At 37.4% G+C, this 15,754-nt stretch overlaps 1 pseudogene; it reads right to left on the reverse strand.

The window, feature by feature from the left end:
• LOC110328884 overlaps nucleotides 1-12,346 on the reverse strand; it is a 48,584-nt pseudogene extending 36,238 nt beyond the window's left edge.
• Between the last annotated feature and the right edge of the window lie 3,408 nt (nucleotides 12,347-15,754).

Genomic DNA, 15,754 nt, shown 5'->3' on the forward strand with positions numbered 1-15,754 from the left:
TTTAGGTCTCTCATCCCCCACCTCATTCCATCCATATTTGTGTTGTGGACCACATGAATGGTACAGCTGAACTTTGAACAACAAGGAACTGAGGCACAAAGAGACACACATTTAAACAAACAGTCTGGTATAGCCCTATGCATTTTAGATTCTGGCATCAGGATGGTAGAGTTGAGATAGTTTCAAACACATTGATAAGGCCCTAATGTGGAGTTAGTAAAGCTCAGGAGAGAGAGAGAGAGAGAGAGAGAGAGAGAGAGAGAGAGAGAGAGAGAGAGAGAGAGAGAGAGAGAGAGAGAGAGAGAGAGAGAGAGAGAGAGAGAGAGAGAGAGAGAGAGAGAGAGAGAGAGAAACCAGAGAATCCTGGATTGAGAAGCAACTCAGAAATATTCATTCAGTGGTTAGTATTCATATCATAGAGTATATGTATCTTATGTATATATGAATGGAAATGTTGCAAATTCCCACAAGTAGACAGCCTTTAGTTTAATTCCCAAGAGGAAGCTGGCCTCCATAATTAATTCAGCTTACTAGAAATCATAAATATTTTAAGCAGAGGGAGAGATGTACCTCCTTGATTGAAATATTTTATTCACTTACATGAATGCCAGAGGCTTAGGAATTTCTTCCAGCCTACAAATAAGGATTGCAGACATGCATTATGGACATTTTGTAAAGTGTGTGCCCTTAGACCCGAAATTCTAAAGGCTCTGGGTTTGTATAAATATCTGGTCATACTTAGCATCAGGAAAAGCCAATGGAGCTGAAATGTAGTTTATTTATTTACTTTTATTTAGGTTTAGAAATGTAGTTCAGAAAGTCTGTGGTTTAGCAGAAGTCTGTAAAAAAACGGGAAGAAATATCCAATTGTCTGTCCTGTATTGTGGGAATGCTCACAGCGGAGCTGGCTTTGTAGACCATGACTACAGTCTTAGCTCCAGTTGTCATATTGTAAAACTTCTGCATCATTCTCCTTGCCTGAATCCATGGGGGCTTCCGGTGACTTTTCTGTTGTGTTACCATAGCCTCCATTCCAATCTTTTCCAGAAGTAAACTGAGAAAGATTTATAGCTTGGACACTGAACTTTGTAAATAGGAAGCTCACTTTGGGAATACCCTGGACATAAGCCCAGGGTATATTTGTTAGCCATTATGAAGCATCTAGAGTTTTTTTTTTAATAATAGTTTATGAATAGTTAAAATTTAAAAACAGACTACTTGTTGGTTTTGCAGTCCTATCTTGACTCTTAGAAATATGCATAACACAATCATGATGTAACCACTTCCCTAGGATGGCAACTCCTTCACAAAAAAAAAAAAAAAAAAAAAAAAAAAAAAAAAAAAAGAGAGAGTTTGGTAATGTCAGTTCTCCCAGAGTCATTTGAAATACATACATTTTATAGACACTAGATTACTGGGTGTGTTATATTTCTCCAGCGAGACATTGGTGATGTTGACGATTTTTTTTTTAAAAGACAGTGATGGGGAAAGCACTGTAGATAAATTTCTCTTCTACTTTTTCCCTGAAAAATTGGAGTCTATATTTTTTCCCACAAATGAGATATGGGAGCTCTGAAAATATTCGATAGAAAAAAAGACATCACTTTGGGGGCCTTGGTTGACAAAAGTGCAGCTTTCCTTTATTTTTTTCTTGGAGTTCTCACTTGGGGAGCCCTGATTCACTGCACAAGATGGTTGCCTATGCTTTGTAAAAGAACACTGACCTGTTCCTCATGAGCTCATGGCTCCTCCATGCAACATTTGAAAGTTCTAGTCTTCAGGACTGAAAGTGCTGCAGAAGATGTAAGTGTGTCAACCACTCACTGCACACTAGGGCAATTGGATTTCTTACATGTTACTTCCATGTAACAAGTCCAAGTTTGTGAATAAGAAATTGGCATTTCATTGTGTTCTATTGTCCACAGAGTCGAAGACACTGGCAAACATTGAGAGCAAGTGTAGTCAGATACCTCCTTTCAATGGTGGCAGCAGAAAATATATAATTTTTATAGGTTTTGGTTCTTTAGATATGGCCTTTGGACCAAAAGTATTAGCATTATTTAGGAGTGTGATTTAAATACAACTCTTTAGGTTGCAAGACAGATGCATATTAGATCTAAAATGTAGGTATAGGCGAAAAAGCCTCTTTTCTCAAGTCTTCACTTGTACAAGAACATTTAACCTCTGATTTTATTCAACAATAAATGTAAATGTATAAGCCAGTTTCTAAAGGCTATCAATGATGTAAAAAATTATACAATATTTTCTTGTGGCCTTTAACAAGAGCAGCAAAGGATTTTAAGCAAATGACACTGCTCAAGGTGCCATAGAGTATCATTTATTCATCCATTTTTTTAAAGATATATTTTGTAGCTTAATAAATTTAAGCAATTGAAATTACAGTTTCATTTGTAAAAGTGACTGAACAGTCGAATACTTAAATATGTGTTTTTTTTTTAAAAAGTACTTTTATTTCAGTGCATTAAGTTAATGGTTTTGGAAATGGGTGATGATAAGTTATATTTTGTAACAATTTTATTTTAGGATAGTATATTATAATTATGCTTAATGTCTGGTGGATGATTAAGTCAATAAGAGTAAGATACATTGTTGTGGAGGACTCATTAAAAACCCCAAATTAGTTTAGGAAATCACTGAGGTAGCCAAGATTACTATATTGTCCTCAGAAAATGCCTGCATCCCAGATTTTTGAAGATGTTTCTTCCAGGACCGTCACTGGACACACACTTGATCTCTAGTGATGATTCTTACAAGCTGAACAACTGCTCCTAACTTTGAAAGAAAATAAAAGATTGTTCTGTCTGCTTCCCACTTTAAAGAGAAGAATCACAACTCTATAGATAAGTGAAAACTCTCTTTTGAAATTCTCTGAGTTTTTCTCCCTTTTTTTACTTTTTCAGAAGGAAAATTTATTATTATCATAGCCAATGCAGTTGGCTACATATGTATATATAGATACATAGCCCATCCAGTTTTATTGAACATATATTTAAAAAAAGAGAGTAGAGTTTTATGTTTCAAAAACCATAGTTGTTGGCTCAGTTGCTGCCCCATATCCCTTTCCCCTAACTGTGTTGCCTTGTCTGGCTTCAGGAGAAGAAGATGCACCTAGTCCTACTGCAACTAGATATGCCAAGGAAGGTTGATATTCATGGGAGGCCTTCCCTTCTCTGAGGAGAAAGGGAGGGGCAGATGTAGGGAGGGGAGGGGAGAGGCAGGGACTGGGAGGGAGGGAGGATAGAGAAGCTGCCACTGGGATATAAAGTAAATAAATCAGTTAATGAAAAAGGTATTTAATGACTACTGCAGTATAGGCAATATCCTGGAATTTATTCTAACTTATTGCTACCTTGTTTACTCATGATATATGCAAATCTAGTCAATCTACTTGAAATTCTGATTAATATTCAATGTTATCAATATGCCACAATTTATCAAAACTTTTCTCTATGAGAGGAAGAATATTTTTATTTACTGTCCATTCTTGAACACACACACTCATTTACACATACATATGCACCATTGTACAAGCACATTAAGTTATATGCATGATCCATTTCTAACTACACTGTTTCAGATTTTGTCTTTAGTGAAGACAAGCTGTTGTTCCTTGGTCTTTATTATTCTTTCTGTTAGCATACTATCGCTTTAATCTGATTTCTCATTTCTTTTTCTAGATTATTTATGATTTATTTATTTAAAAATTGCATTTAAAATACATTAAAGAACGTGAGGTTATTTGTAGCTACTAAATTAGCTGCTTCACATACAGTAAGCAGTTCAAAGACTTCACAATTCTTTTGTGTTTCTCTCTTCAATGCATTCTTTTTTGTGTCTTGCCCTAGGTTGCTTAGAAAAACCTAACAAATAGGACACATATAAAAAGATACTATTATAGGAACTAGTCATACAATTAAGTCATACACATAAGTCATACAGTTAAGAACAAATTTCATGTATCAATATAAAATAAACTCTAAAAATTAAAGGAAAATAAGTACCATGTCTTGGTGTCTGGAAATTGAAGACCGCAGTAGTATTTTCTGTGGACTAGGAACCTGGATGGTCTGGGATACAGAGGACAGGGCACTAATTTTCATCCTGGATTTTATAGTCCTAGCACCTGAAGCTCTGATACTACTCAAGTCTTCTTGAGAATTTATTAGAGATTATCTACACTATCTCTTATATTTAAATGTAATATAATAATATATAGTTCATATATAGAAAGAAATATGCTCAGAAAAAGAAAAGGTATACCCAATCATGTATTTTTGTTTGTCTGTGGAGAGATCTGATGTTTGAGAACAGGGAGCAGTGAATTAAGAGTGATATAACTACCCACCCACCTGCTTATAGTGGTATGGGGCATCTTTTCTGTCCCCAGATATAAATGTCCCCAGATATAAATATAAATATATAAATATATCTATCTATCTCTATCTCTATCTCTATCTCTCTATCTATCTATCTATCTATCTATCTATCTATCTATCTATCTATCTATCTATCTATCTATCTATCTATCGAGATATAGAGATATAGAGATATAGAGATATAGAGATATAGATATATAGATTCTCTCTTGCTATATATACATTCTCTCTTTCAAGATACATAGAGTTACAGGGCTGGTGACTTATAGTCACTTGGTAAGTAGTTGAGAATAACCTCACAGAGAATTGTTCTACAGAGCTCCTATCTAGAACCAAGGCACAGTAATAGCTGTGTGTTTGTTTCTTAGCCAAAGGAACCAGAGACAGAGCCATTCGCCAAAGCTGCAAGGGACCTCAAAGTATACAATTAAGAGCCCAGACTTTATATGATGGATATGTCAAAATGTCTCTCCCAACCCATTCTTTCATTTGAATTCACTTCTTACTGAACCAGTTCCTTAAGTATTGCCTTTAACCAAGACCTACCAAATTACAAACATTTCCTCTATTTATTTGGTAGTGTCTGTGTTTTGTTTGAAAAGTCAAAACTATTATCTCCATGAAAAGTCTGAGTCACAGATTAACTAATTAAATTCCTCAGACAGGAAAACTCATAAAAGCTACCAACAAAGTGTGCCCGGGGCCATGGAATGGCAGGACTTAAGGGAAAAATAACTGTTCTAGCTGTCCGTTTATAACTGACAAAATAGCAAATGCCAAAGCTGGCAGGATGCAAAAGGGACGAATTGCTCTGTTTTCTTAGACAATTAGTCACTTTCTCTTTGATATGAAGCTTGCATCTGAATTGTACATGGCTGTTTAGGTAGGGCTGGGTATGGATTGGTCGTTCTTGTCCTGATGATGAGTTGATCTTTAAGGTAGGATTTATGTGCTTTAGAATCTCAGGGAACAGCAGGAACCTTCCTCTATCTGCTTCATCCTTAACTAACTTTTTCTAGGAAGTCAAATGCTCTTCATTTATTTTGGTTAACTTTTAGTGGATTCTAGAAGATATTCTTGGGTTAATCTCTGAACTTCTTTATCTTTCCCTTGTGTCGATCCCTGTGTTCAACTTGTTCACTGATATATTTTTTAATATTTCAAATGTATCCCTATAGCTGTTCATTTCTTTGAGTTCACACTCTCCAAACTTCAGAATTTGCTTTTGGACAGGTCCAGAACTGCATTGATGTCAAGTACCTATTTGTGGTCCTCAGGCCTGGTATGTAATAGCTGAGGTTGGTCCTGAAGACATGTGGCCATATGATGAAGACTGGGCCCTGGTTTCAAGAAACTACCCTGATTTACAGTTCATTATATTCTACCACATTAGCCACTGGTATAATTAAACACCTTTGTGTGACTCCATGCAGACAAGACTGTAAAGGTATGCACCTCATTTGTTCTGGACTTCATTCCTTGTGTTTATATAATTGCTAATGTGTAATCTGCATTCCCCTACTTTAATAATATGTAACCATAAATGAAAGCTTTTCCTGTGATCTATCTAATAAATCATTAAGCTATGGATGATTTCAAGGACTTTTCACACATAAAATATGTATCTTTTGCATTAGTATTCCACTTTATTCAGTTTCTACTTATTTTTTCATTTCCCTATTGCTGTGGAGATACATTGTTTCTTTTTCTTTCTTTATTAAGATACTTAAAGTTTATGTGTTTGAAGTTTCTTTCTGATTTAGAAAACTTTGGAGAGTTGGGTACAAACTTTGCTTCCTGTTGAGCCTACAGTTGATCTCCCACAGTGGCCCAGTAGTGTAGCCAATTAGTGGCTGGTGACAATTTTAACTCTAGTAGTCCCCCACAGTCACCTGGAATACATAATGCGCTCACTCTGGCGCCTTTATGCATACTTTAATCTCATTGGTCTCCTGCTCCCCAGCTCATTCCCCTTTCTCTAGCAGTTCTTCCCCTCTCTGTGAGGTTCCTTCTGTTTTATTTTAATGTACCATATGTTCTCTTTATCTCCTAGTACCTCCTTTAAAATCTCTTCTTTTTTTAATTGGATATTTTCTATATTTACATTTCAAATGTTATCCCCTTTCCAGCTCTCCCCTCTGCAAGCCCCCTATTCCATTCTCCCACTCCTTGCCTCTATGGGGGTGTTCTCCTACCAATCCACCCACTCTAGCCTCCCCACCCTGGCATTCCCCTACACTGGGGTATTGAGCTTTCATGGGACCAAGAGTGTCGTCCCCTCCCATTGATTCCCGACCAGGCCATCCTCTGCTACATATGCAACTGGAGCCATTGGTCCCTCCAAGAGTACTCTTTGGTTGGTGATTTAGCCCCTGGGAGCTCTGGGGTGTCTGGTTGGTTGATATTGTTGTTCTTGCTATGGGGTTGAAAACACCTTTAGCTCCTTTACTTCTTCCCCTTTTCTAGTACCCTTTTTAGTTAAATGACCTATGGTCATCTATTTATACAATATATTTGAATACACACACATATGCACACACATATGCACACACACACATACACTACACAAAAAGAACATTACTGAGGATCTTGTAAATTTTCAGGTAATAAAATTGCATAGACCTAAATACACATAAACACACACGTGAAGGAAAATAAAAATACTATTTATTTACAGCCAGGAATTCTACATTGTGTAGAGATTTGGTAGAGGCTTTTAGAACCTCTGCTCTTACAACTTGGTGTGTACTTACAGTTACTTGAAAATAATCAGCAAGGAAAGACCTATCATTGCACACATAATTGAATGTTTTGGGTTTCACTTTGTATCTTCTAATGAATTAGTAATATCAACAAGATCACAAATTGTCTGGCACCTCTTCCTCCTGGCCAATTTTCTCTAACAGCAAATTAGATGTTGCATTGATTATGATTCTTCAACTAAAACTATCTTGACATGCTAAATTATTTTTCAGCCGTTTAGTCGTTCATTCTGTCAATCAATACATCTTTACCCAGAGTCTATGATGAATCAACCACTTTATTAGTAATTGCAGCTATGGGGATGGTAATTGTTCCTGGCTTTCATATATCTCTTTTATTTTTCAGAATGAAAAGCAGTTATGAGTATATTTAGACTGGCTGAGCTTATCAATTCAGTATACTGCATCTGCTTGCCACCTTATTAATACCATGTTTTTATGCAGGGTATGTCTAAGAGTACTCTGATCTTTTCAAATCAATGAGGAGATCTCAGTATTAAACATAAGCTCCATGATCTGTTAATTTTTGAAGATGTGAGAAACACGGGGAGAGACTAGAAACACAGTCAGCACAGATTACCCAAGAGAAGCATTACAACAGAATAAGCCTCTAAGAAACAGGATGACTCATATCCTCCCGTTGACTGGAGATGTTCATATAAACCACAGTTGACAAGGGATGGCATTCCATTCAGTTCTTAGGTGATGGCACACTCCGTTTCTAACCTAACATAACCTTATTGGTTCACCTGTGGATATATTCAACTATATGTCAAACTTAAATTGGATAAAGGATGACAAGAGTGATACTTATTTTAACAGTGTGCTCAGAAGACTAAAACAGAAGGCAACGTCAAACTAGTTTCTTCGAGATGTAAAACATTTATTCCTATGTCTGTTTTGTAAGTATGAATTGCTGATTCAGAAACCAGAAGTTGTGGTGAAGTTAAGGCTCTGGCTGTGACTGCCTCTGGGCTTGTACGTTAGGGCTTCCAAGTTTCACACTGGAACTGAATTGGGGTTTGTTTTGTAGAGGTGGGGGGCTCTGTCTTGCAGAGTCACTTTAAATAAGGAAGAGTGAACTTGAGCAGTAACAACACTAATGCTGTTTTCACTGACCCATTCAGAATGTGGGATTAATATAATGGTCATACTGTGCTGGCCAAGAAATAGCATCTCCTTGGTTACTGTTAATAATCATAGATATGAGATGTGAGGAGTCGTCTTTACTCTCATACCTTCCTCTTCTTTTCCTACAGCAAGTCTCTGAAGGCTGGATGTTCAAGCCTGATGTCTCAGGAGTCAGAGGACCAAGGTAAGGTCCTCTAACTTCCACTGTCACTGCTCTGTGACTTCCTGAAGATATGTATCCTTCCGCATTACCAGACTATTACAATTACAAACTGCTCTCAATCTTATTCTCTTTTTAAGCTGCATTATGTGTTTTATTAGGAAGGCTTTATATTTCTCCTTCTGTAAATCCCTTAATTTTTTTCTGTTTGTCAAAAAAAAAAAAACCCCCAAAAACAAAAAACAAAACCAACAAACCAAACAAACAGAAAAACACTTGAGCCCAGGAAAAATCTATCAGATTTTCAATCTTTTCAATGAAAATATGAACAATAAGATCAATAATATTAGAAATAAAAAATTTTAAAAGTACAAATTAAAAATACACACTTGTGTTTGTGTGTACAATTTGCTGATCCTGCAGCAAATTCCTGAAACTAGCTCTGCAGAACCTGTCACTTAGTGTGATAAACCAACAACTGAGAATGACGAACAGGAAACTCATGGGAGCTCAGAGTGAGATGCAGCTGCTTTTCAGCGTTTCCTTGGTTACTGGAGGTGGCAGAAAGTGGTGACTCCTGGCAAGGGGCATGAAGATCCATATAGTAGCAATTACTCCCACTTACTTGAGTTCTGTTTCAAGTCTTCTCAGTCTATGACAGCCTGCATTCTCTTTCACTGTTAGCTGTAAATCAGAACCAACCCATACTATGTGCCAATGGAATGCCAAGTCCCGGTCTGTAGAGCCTTAGCTATGCAAAACCATGCTGTGATCATGTGACCATGCATGTACAGACTAATATCTTTTTCTGTGCGATTGCACCATCATTGTATTGAGCCAGCATTATGCATTCTAAACACATTTCTAGTGTGGTTTGTCCTTTCTCAAATAGAAAAATATATTCACTTTTCTCCCAGCATCTGTCATTCACCTATCTTTCTATTCTGACTTTTATTTATTCATGTTGCTAGAGTTTCCTGGTTACTATCACATGTAACAGTCTGTTCATTTGAGCATAAACATTTGTATAAGATGGAAAAGTTGAAGTAATATAAATTTGTCCATTATGTGTTCCCCTGATGTGACTTCCTACTTCAACCCCACTCATTCATTGGTTCACCGCCTGCCTTTTTATGGCTCCCAGGAAGGTTTCATATCTGTGATTAACGGAATTTTCCAGGTTGACATCTGTATTTAATCACAAGTTATTACCCATTTCCTAGGCTGCTCAGTGTAACATGTCAACCTCTCCTTCCTTCTTTCTCCACTCATGTAGTAAAAGATTCAAAGTCAACTAGGCTTTCTTTCCCTCTATAGAGTTGCCCTTAGATACTGTTGAAGAAAATTATATTTCTTTTGAAGGAGTTACAGGAAGCACATGCTTACTGTATATAAACAGAAGGGAGAGAACTAGCTTTCTGCTCAGGAAGCCATTGTTGATTTATTGAGAGCTCTCATATCTACACAGCAACATTTACCTCTGAGAGAAACCCAAGGCTATATTGGACCCCAGAAGCCACACTACTACTGTGTGTCCACATGTAATTCAGAGAGCAAAATTCTCCACTTCAGGCTACTCTAACTCTATGGAGGGGATGGAGTCCAACAAATTCATGAGCAGTCTCTGTATCACTTTAAACAATCCTTCTCTGGGTCTCCAAGTCCTCTAATGTCTTAGTTATACATCATGGCAAATAGAAAGATTAGCAATTTGCCAGGACCCCACCTACCCCCATGACTAATTGTGCCATTCCCAATCATTCTTTTACATTGCTCCAAGATCTTCATAAACCTCTCGTAAACGATCAGCTTATGGAAGAGGGATCACACTAGAGCCTAGCAACCAAATGGTTGATAATGTCTGGTCACTGGAATTTTGGCAAACCTTGAATGAATTCAGGTCAAACTTTATATTCCTCCCAAGTTTTTGCTCTGGAGGGTGGAAAATAGGTGGGCCATATGCATCAATGCAGGTACTACATTTAGATGAAATCTGGGATATAGAGGATATTCTCATTTTTTTATGAGTAAAAACCACATTCTCCTTAAAAATTTCATAGTGAATTTTCAAAATCGGAGTTAGTATTTTAATCAAATATATAAACTAGTTATCCTCAAACATTTACTGATCATCACAATCATTGTTTTTAAGAAGTTTGGAGACACAACAGATGTCAAAGTCCACATGATGGCTGTAAGTACTGTCCTTTTCTCTTTTTTAATCAACTCACCTAAAACCACTGTAAATTGTGTCCTTGCTATGCATAAGACCTTCCTTGCCTCTAAGTTAGAAGTCACATCTTACTTATAATTTTACAATAAATGTCAAATGATTTATGATGAGCATATGCCTAAAATTCAAGGGACCTGAACAGTATTTGGGGCTGACTACCCCCAAAACATTTCCATCTTCCTCTTCTTAGTTCTCAATTAGTAACACTAAATTAATGAGTCATTTCCTAGTTAGTATCAGTTCACTGTTTTTGTCTACTCCTGCATGGAGATGAACAAAGCAGAAAAACATCAAGATTAATTACTTTGCCTCATTAGTCTTTGTTTTTTTCATACTACCTGCCACCCATCATGACATCAATGTCCTTAATAAAATTTATCTTATTTAACCTTTCCACTAATGGGTGATGATATCTTCAACAGGCAACACACCCATCCTTTCAAACACCAGAAGGCTAAAATGATGGCAATACTTTCTTTCAGCTTTCTTCTTTTCTCACCTCTCCTCAGCTACCATCAGTGATGCTCAGCCATCTCAGTCTTGCTGTAGGACACTTAAAATAATCTCCCCACACAATCACTTTTGTGGACTGGGCTCCTGTAGATATTCAAGTGTGCTCTAGGCCTGATATAGTCACAGGTTGATCAGTTATGTCTCCTTCGTGCTTAGCAGGCAGAATCCTTCACAGAACTCAATTTTTCCTTTCCTTAGGAGAAAAAAAATGGTGGTCTATGGATAGTTGAGAAAAGGCATCATCAGGTCAAGAAGTAAGTGTAAAAAAATAACTGGGTTTATTAGTCACTTTAGCTTTACTGGAGCAAAGTCCCCAAGATAACTGGCTTATGAAGATCAAATATTTATTTTTGGCTCACAGCCACAGAAGTTATAATCCGAGAATAGGCGACCCATTGTTTTGAGCCTCTGGCTAGGATGGTGCACTATGCTACTGGCACATGACAGATAGCTCAGTGTATGGGCTTAGAAACAGATAGAAGAGTTTGAGGCCAGAATCTTCAAATTCCCTCCATACCAGGTCTTCAGTTACATATACATCTTATGTAAGGCTCTACTTCCAAGTACTTCTTTGTAGTTCCATCTTGGGGAGCAATTCTTTAAAGGAATGGGCCACGAGTAAGACATTCAACACTGAAATTATAAAACAGTGCAAAGAACCACATGGAAGGAGAAATTAACCCGGATCTAGTGCTAAAACCTCAACTATCATGGCTACATTCATTACCTAGCTCTCGTATAACTTCAGAGAATTTTCTGCCAGAATGAATTTCCTGTGTATGCACTACTTTTCAAAGAAGTTACTTGCTAAATATGAGTTCCACACTTGGAATGCAGGTAATACAGCTGTGAAAAGAAGTGGAGTTTTAATTTTATTTGAAATTTCAGTAAGCATATGCTGCTTTAGTCCCTCAATCCTATTCGACCCTGTCAATAGCTCCTTCATTCTGATGCCTTCACTATCGGCAGGGAGCCCAGTCTTATTGATTTTTTTCTTTTGTGATCTTACCTTGTGTTCTTCTATATCTTCAACTTGGTACCTGCAAATTGCTTCCCGGTTCCTTTCCAGCTCTCCTCTTTTCCTATATTTATCTCTGGCATTAGCGCTCATTCTAGTGTCTTGGAATATCTTTGCACAAATGTCCAACATCTTTTTCTTCAATCACAATTCCCTGACTTTTCAGACACCTCTCTTTCCCTTACTGAATATACTCAGCTGGACACACCTCTGTACCAAAGCGTGCGACCCAAACAAGTCATCTTCCATTTCGGCATCTTTACATCCTCCCTCCCCGTTTCCAGCCTTTATCTTCTGTGAGTTTAAAGGCTCTAATTCTTGGTGGGTGAATGTCACTTACATCTGTTTATGAAACCGACTATAGCATTGCTCAAGGTATCTACTCTTTTACTTCCTAGATATGTTCTTGTTTATGAGATGTAGCTTTCAATTCCTTCAGAATGGGTTGCAGGATATATTACAACCGTTCTCCAAATGGCTACTCTGAACTCAACATTCATTGTTTCATGTCAGCTTAATTAATGAGCCAAGGTTAGTCATAGTGAAGCCTGCCTTGAGTGAATTCTTTCTTTCTTTCTTTCTTTCTTTCTTTCTTTCTTTCTTTCTTTCTTTCTTTCTTTCTTTCTTTCTTTCTTTCTTTCTTTCTTTCTTTCTGTCTTTCTTATTTTTTGTAAATTTTTAGATGAAATCTCATTATGAATTTGCAGAGACACACCTGCCTTTGCCTCTGGAGTACTGTGATGAAAGGTTTGAAATACTATGNTCTCTCTCTCTCTCTCTCTCTCTCTCTTTCTTTCTTTCTTTCTTTCTTTGTTTTTTTAGATTTATTTATTTATTATATGTAAGTACAGTGTAGCTCTCTTCCGACACACCAGAAGAGGGCGTCAGATCCCATTACAGATGGTTGTGAGCCACCATGTGGTTGCTGGGATCTGAACTGAAGACCTCTGGAAGAGCAGTCAGTGCTCTTAACCACTGATTCCATCTCTCCAGCCCCGAGTGTTTCTTTTCCTGTTTGTGAAACTTTGAGAGCTCCTCATTTGTTTGTCAGTGTGTTGTCAAGACTCTCCTAACTCATACATCCAGTTTTGCTTTATGTGTAAACTTTCAGGTCTGTTTGGTTGGAAAAGTTTTTCTTTTTCTTTTGTTAATCTGATTTAGCATTTCACTATTATTTTGAATATTGTTATGTATTATGCACAGAGCTGTTGGGTTGTTTCCAGTATCCACTTAATGGTTCCACAGTGTTTTATAGATATTTGTATGTTCCCAACACCTAGAATAATGACGTACAAATGATACATATGTTATTTAGTTTGACCTTTACCTACTTTTAAAATTTTATTATTAGGATTTAGTGTAAACCAAATATTTCTAAGTTGTTGAGAAAAAGAAGGTGAGTGGATAGGGGTGTATTTCTTGTTATAACTTTTTTTCTAATCTATAGTAATATAGATATTCAGAAAGCCATTTGATAATAAAATTTAGCATGCAATATTAAAAAATATTTGCCAGTAGTTTGGTCACAGAAGAAAAATTAGGAATACCTAAAAAGAAGGAAAATTTAGCTAGCTAAGAAATCTTGAGAGGCCATTCAGAAATTAAAGGAAATTTTATGTTGTCGTCTTCCAGTGGTAAAATACAGGACTGTGGCTTAGAGCTCTGAACGGCCTTGAAGCTTACTGATAATTCTGAATAATGAGAACAGAGGGTGACCCATAGTTAAAAGGTAGTGGAATCGAAACGGAAGAGGTTAGACATAAACCATTTGGTTTTAAGCACATACAGGGAATTTTGCTTCATTTTCTAAATCAAACTTCACTGCATTTTATTTTATCTATGTATGCAAATGTGTCAAAGCGTGGGTCAGAGGACAATCTGAGGAAGATGGAAATTGGTTCTCTCCTTTCACCATGTGGGTTCCTGGGTTAAAACTTAGGGTGCCCGACTTACCTTTGCCTCCTGACCCAAGAGTTGGAGAATTTGGAATTCTATCCTGAGAAATTTCAGCTTTCTGTCTTAGCAAAGTCATTGAGGTTTTCTTTTTTTTTTGGTTTTGGTTTTTTTGTTTGTTTGTTTGTTTTTTCAAGACAGGGTTTCTCTGTGTAGCTCTGGCTGTCCTGGAACTCACTTTGTAGACCAGGCCGGCCTCGAACTCAGAAATCCGCCTGCCTCTGCCTCCCGAGTGCTGGGATTAAAGGCGTGCGCCACCACGCCCAGCTAGTCATCGAGGTTTTAAGACAGATAAATAGTTTCTTTAGATTTGCTTTTCAGAAAGTTGTTATTGGAAGAAAAGTGAGGTGATTCATTATTGGAGGTGGTACGGTAATTTAGAAACATTTTTAAAAATAAACTAGCAATATACAAGTAGGATAAAATCCCGAATGAAGACAGTGTTAGTGAGATCGAGGGCACAGAGAATGACTGGCAGACTGATGATAATGGAGCAGATGAGGATGTGGAGGCAAATTTCTTCCTTTTCTGGAGAAAAGGAGGGGGAGGAGGAGGGGGAGGAAGAGGAAAAGGAGGAGGAGAAGGTGGTGGAGGAGGAGGAGGAGGAAGAAGAAGAAGAAGAAGAAGAAGAAGAAGAAGAAGAAGAAGAAGAAGAAGAAGAAGAAGAGAGAAGGAGGAAGAGGAAGAGGAAGAGAGAGGAAGAGGAAGAGGAAGAGGAAGAGGAAGAGGAAGAGGAAGAAAATGAGAGAATGAACACTTAGCTCTCAGGATTGGCAGTTGGCGGGAAATCTCTGTCCATTGAGAATGAGTGCAAGAGGCAGGCAAACACAAAACAGATGGAGACAGAACTCCAGAATCAATCGATGGGTGGACTGGACCATAACAGCATTCATCATCCTTTAGGTTAAAACCTACGCGTGTCTTGGAAAATCGTACAAGGAGATGCAATCCTAAGAGTTCCCAAATAATTTGTCTTTTCATTTCTTATCCTCTATGGAAAGAAGAATCTGTTTAATTAAAGAAAGCAATTTCACCTCTCTTTTCTTCGCCAAATAGGAAAGAAAGGAAAGACACAGCACTGATTGATGGTGCAATGCCCATTCTATTATTACGATACACATATGTTCATGCGTATTTGAGGACTAGTATATTAAAGCAGTTTGGGAATATTTTTTACAACTTTTTGAGATTATAATTACAACATGTCTCCCTTCCTTTTCATCCTTTCAGACCTACCATACACCCCTTCCTGCTCTCTTCCAAATCCGTAGCCTCTTTTTTTTTTTCATTAATTTGTTATTGCATGTATACAGAATTCCTAAATATAATCTGCTCAATCCAAATCATGCCCCTTGTATAGACTGTTTCAGGGATGAACATTTGGTATCGGATAACCAGTTGATGCGCTCTCTCCTAGATAAGACTATTTCTTCCTCCCCTAACATCCCTCAGTTGCCTGAAGTTCTTTGTGTAAGGTTCAGGATTTTCCCTGCCCAGTTTGGCATGTCCATTGCTACCATTCTTGTTTGGCTCATGTTCGTGCCGTTATGTTAATGAGACTTTATGGGTGTAGCTTCTGAAATCCCT

The sequence above is a fragment of the Mus pahari genome, chromosome 11 (genome assembly GCF_900095145.1).
Source record: "Mus pahari chromosome 11, PAHARI_EIJ_v1.1, whole genome shotgun sequence".
NCBI classification, from domain to species: Eukaryota; Metazoa; Chordata; class Mammalia; order Rodentia; family Muridae; genus Mus; species Mus pahari.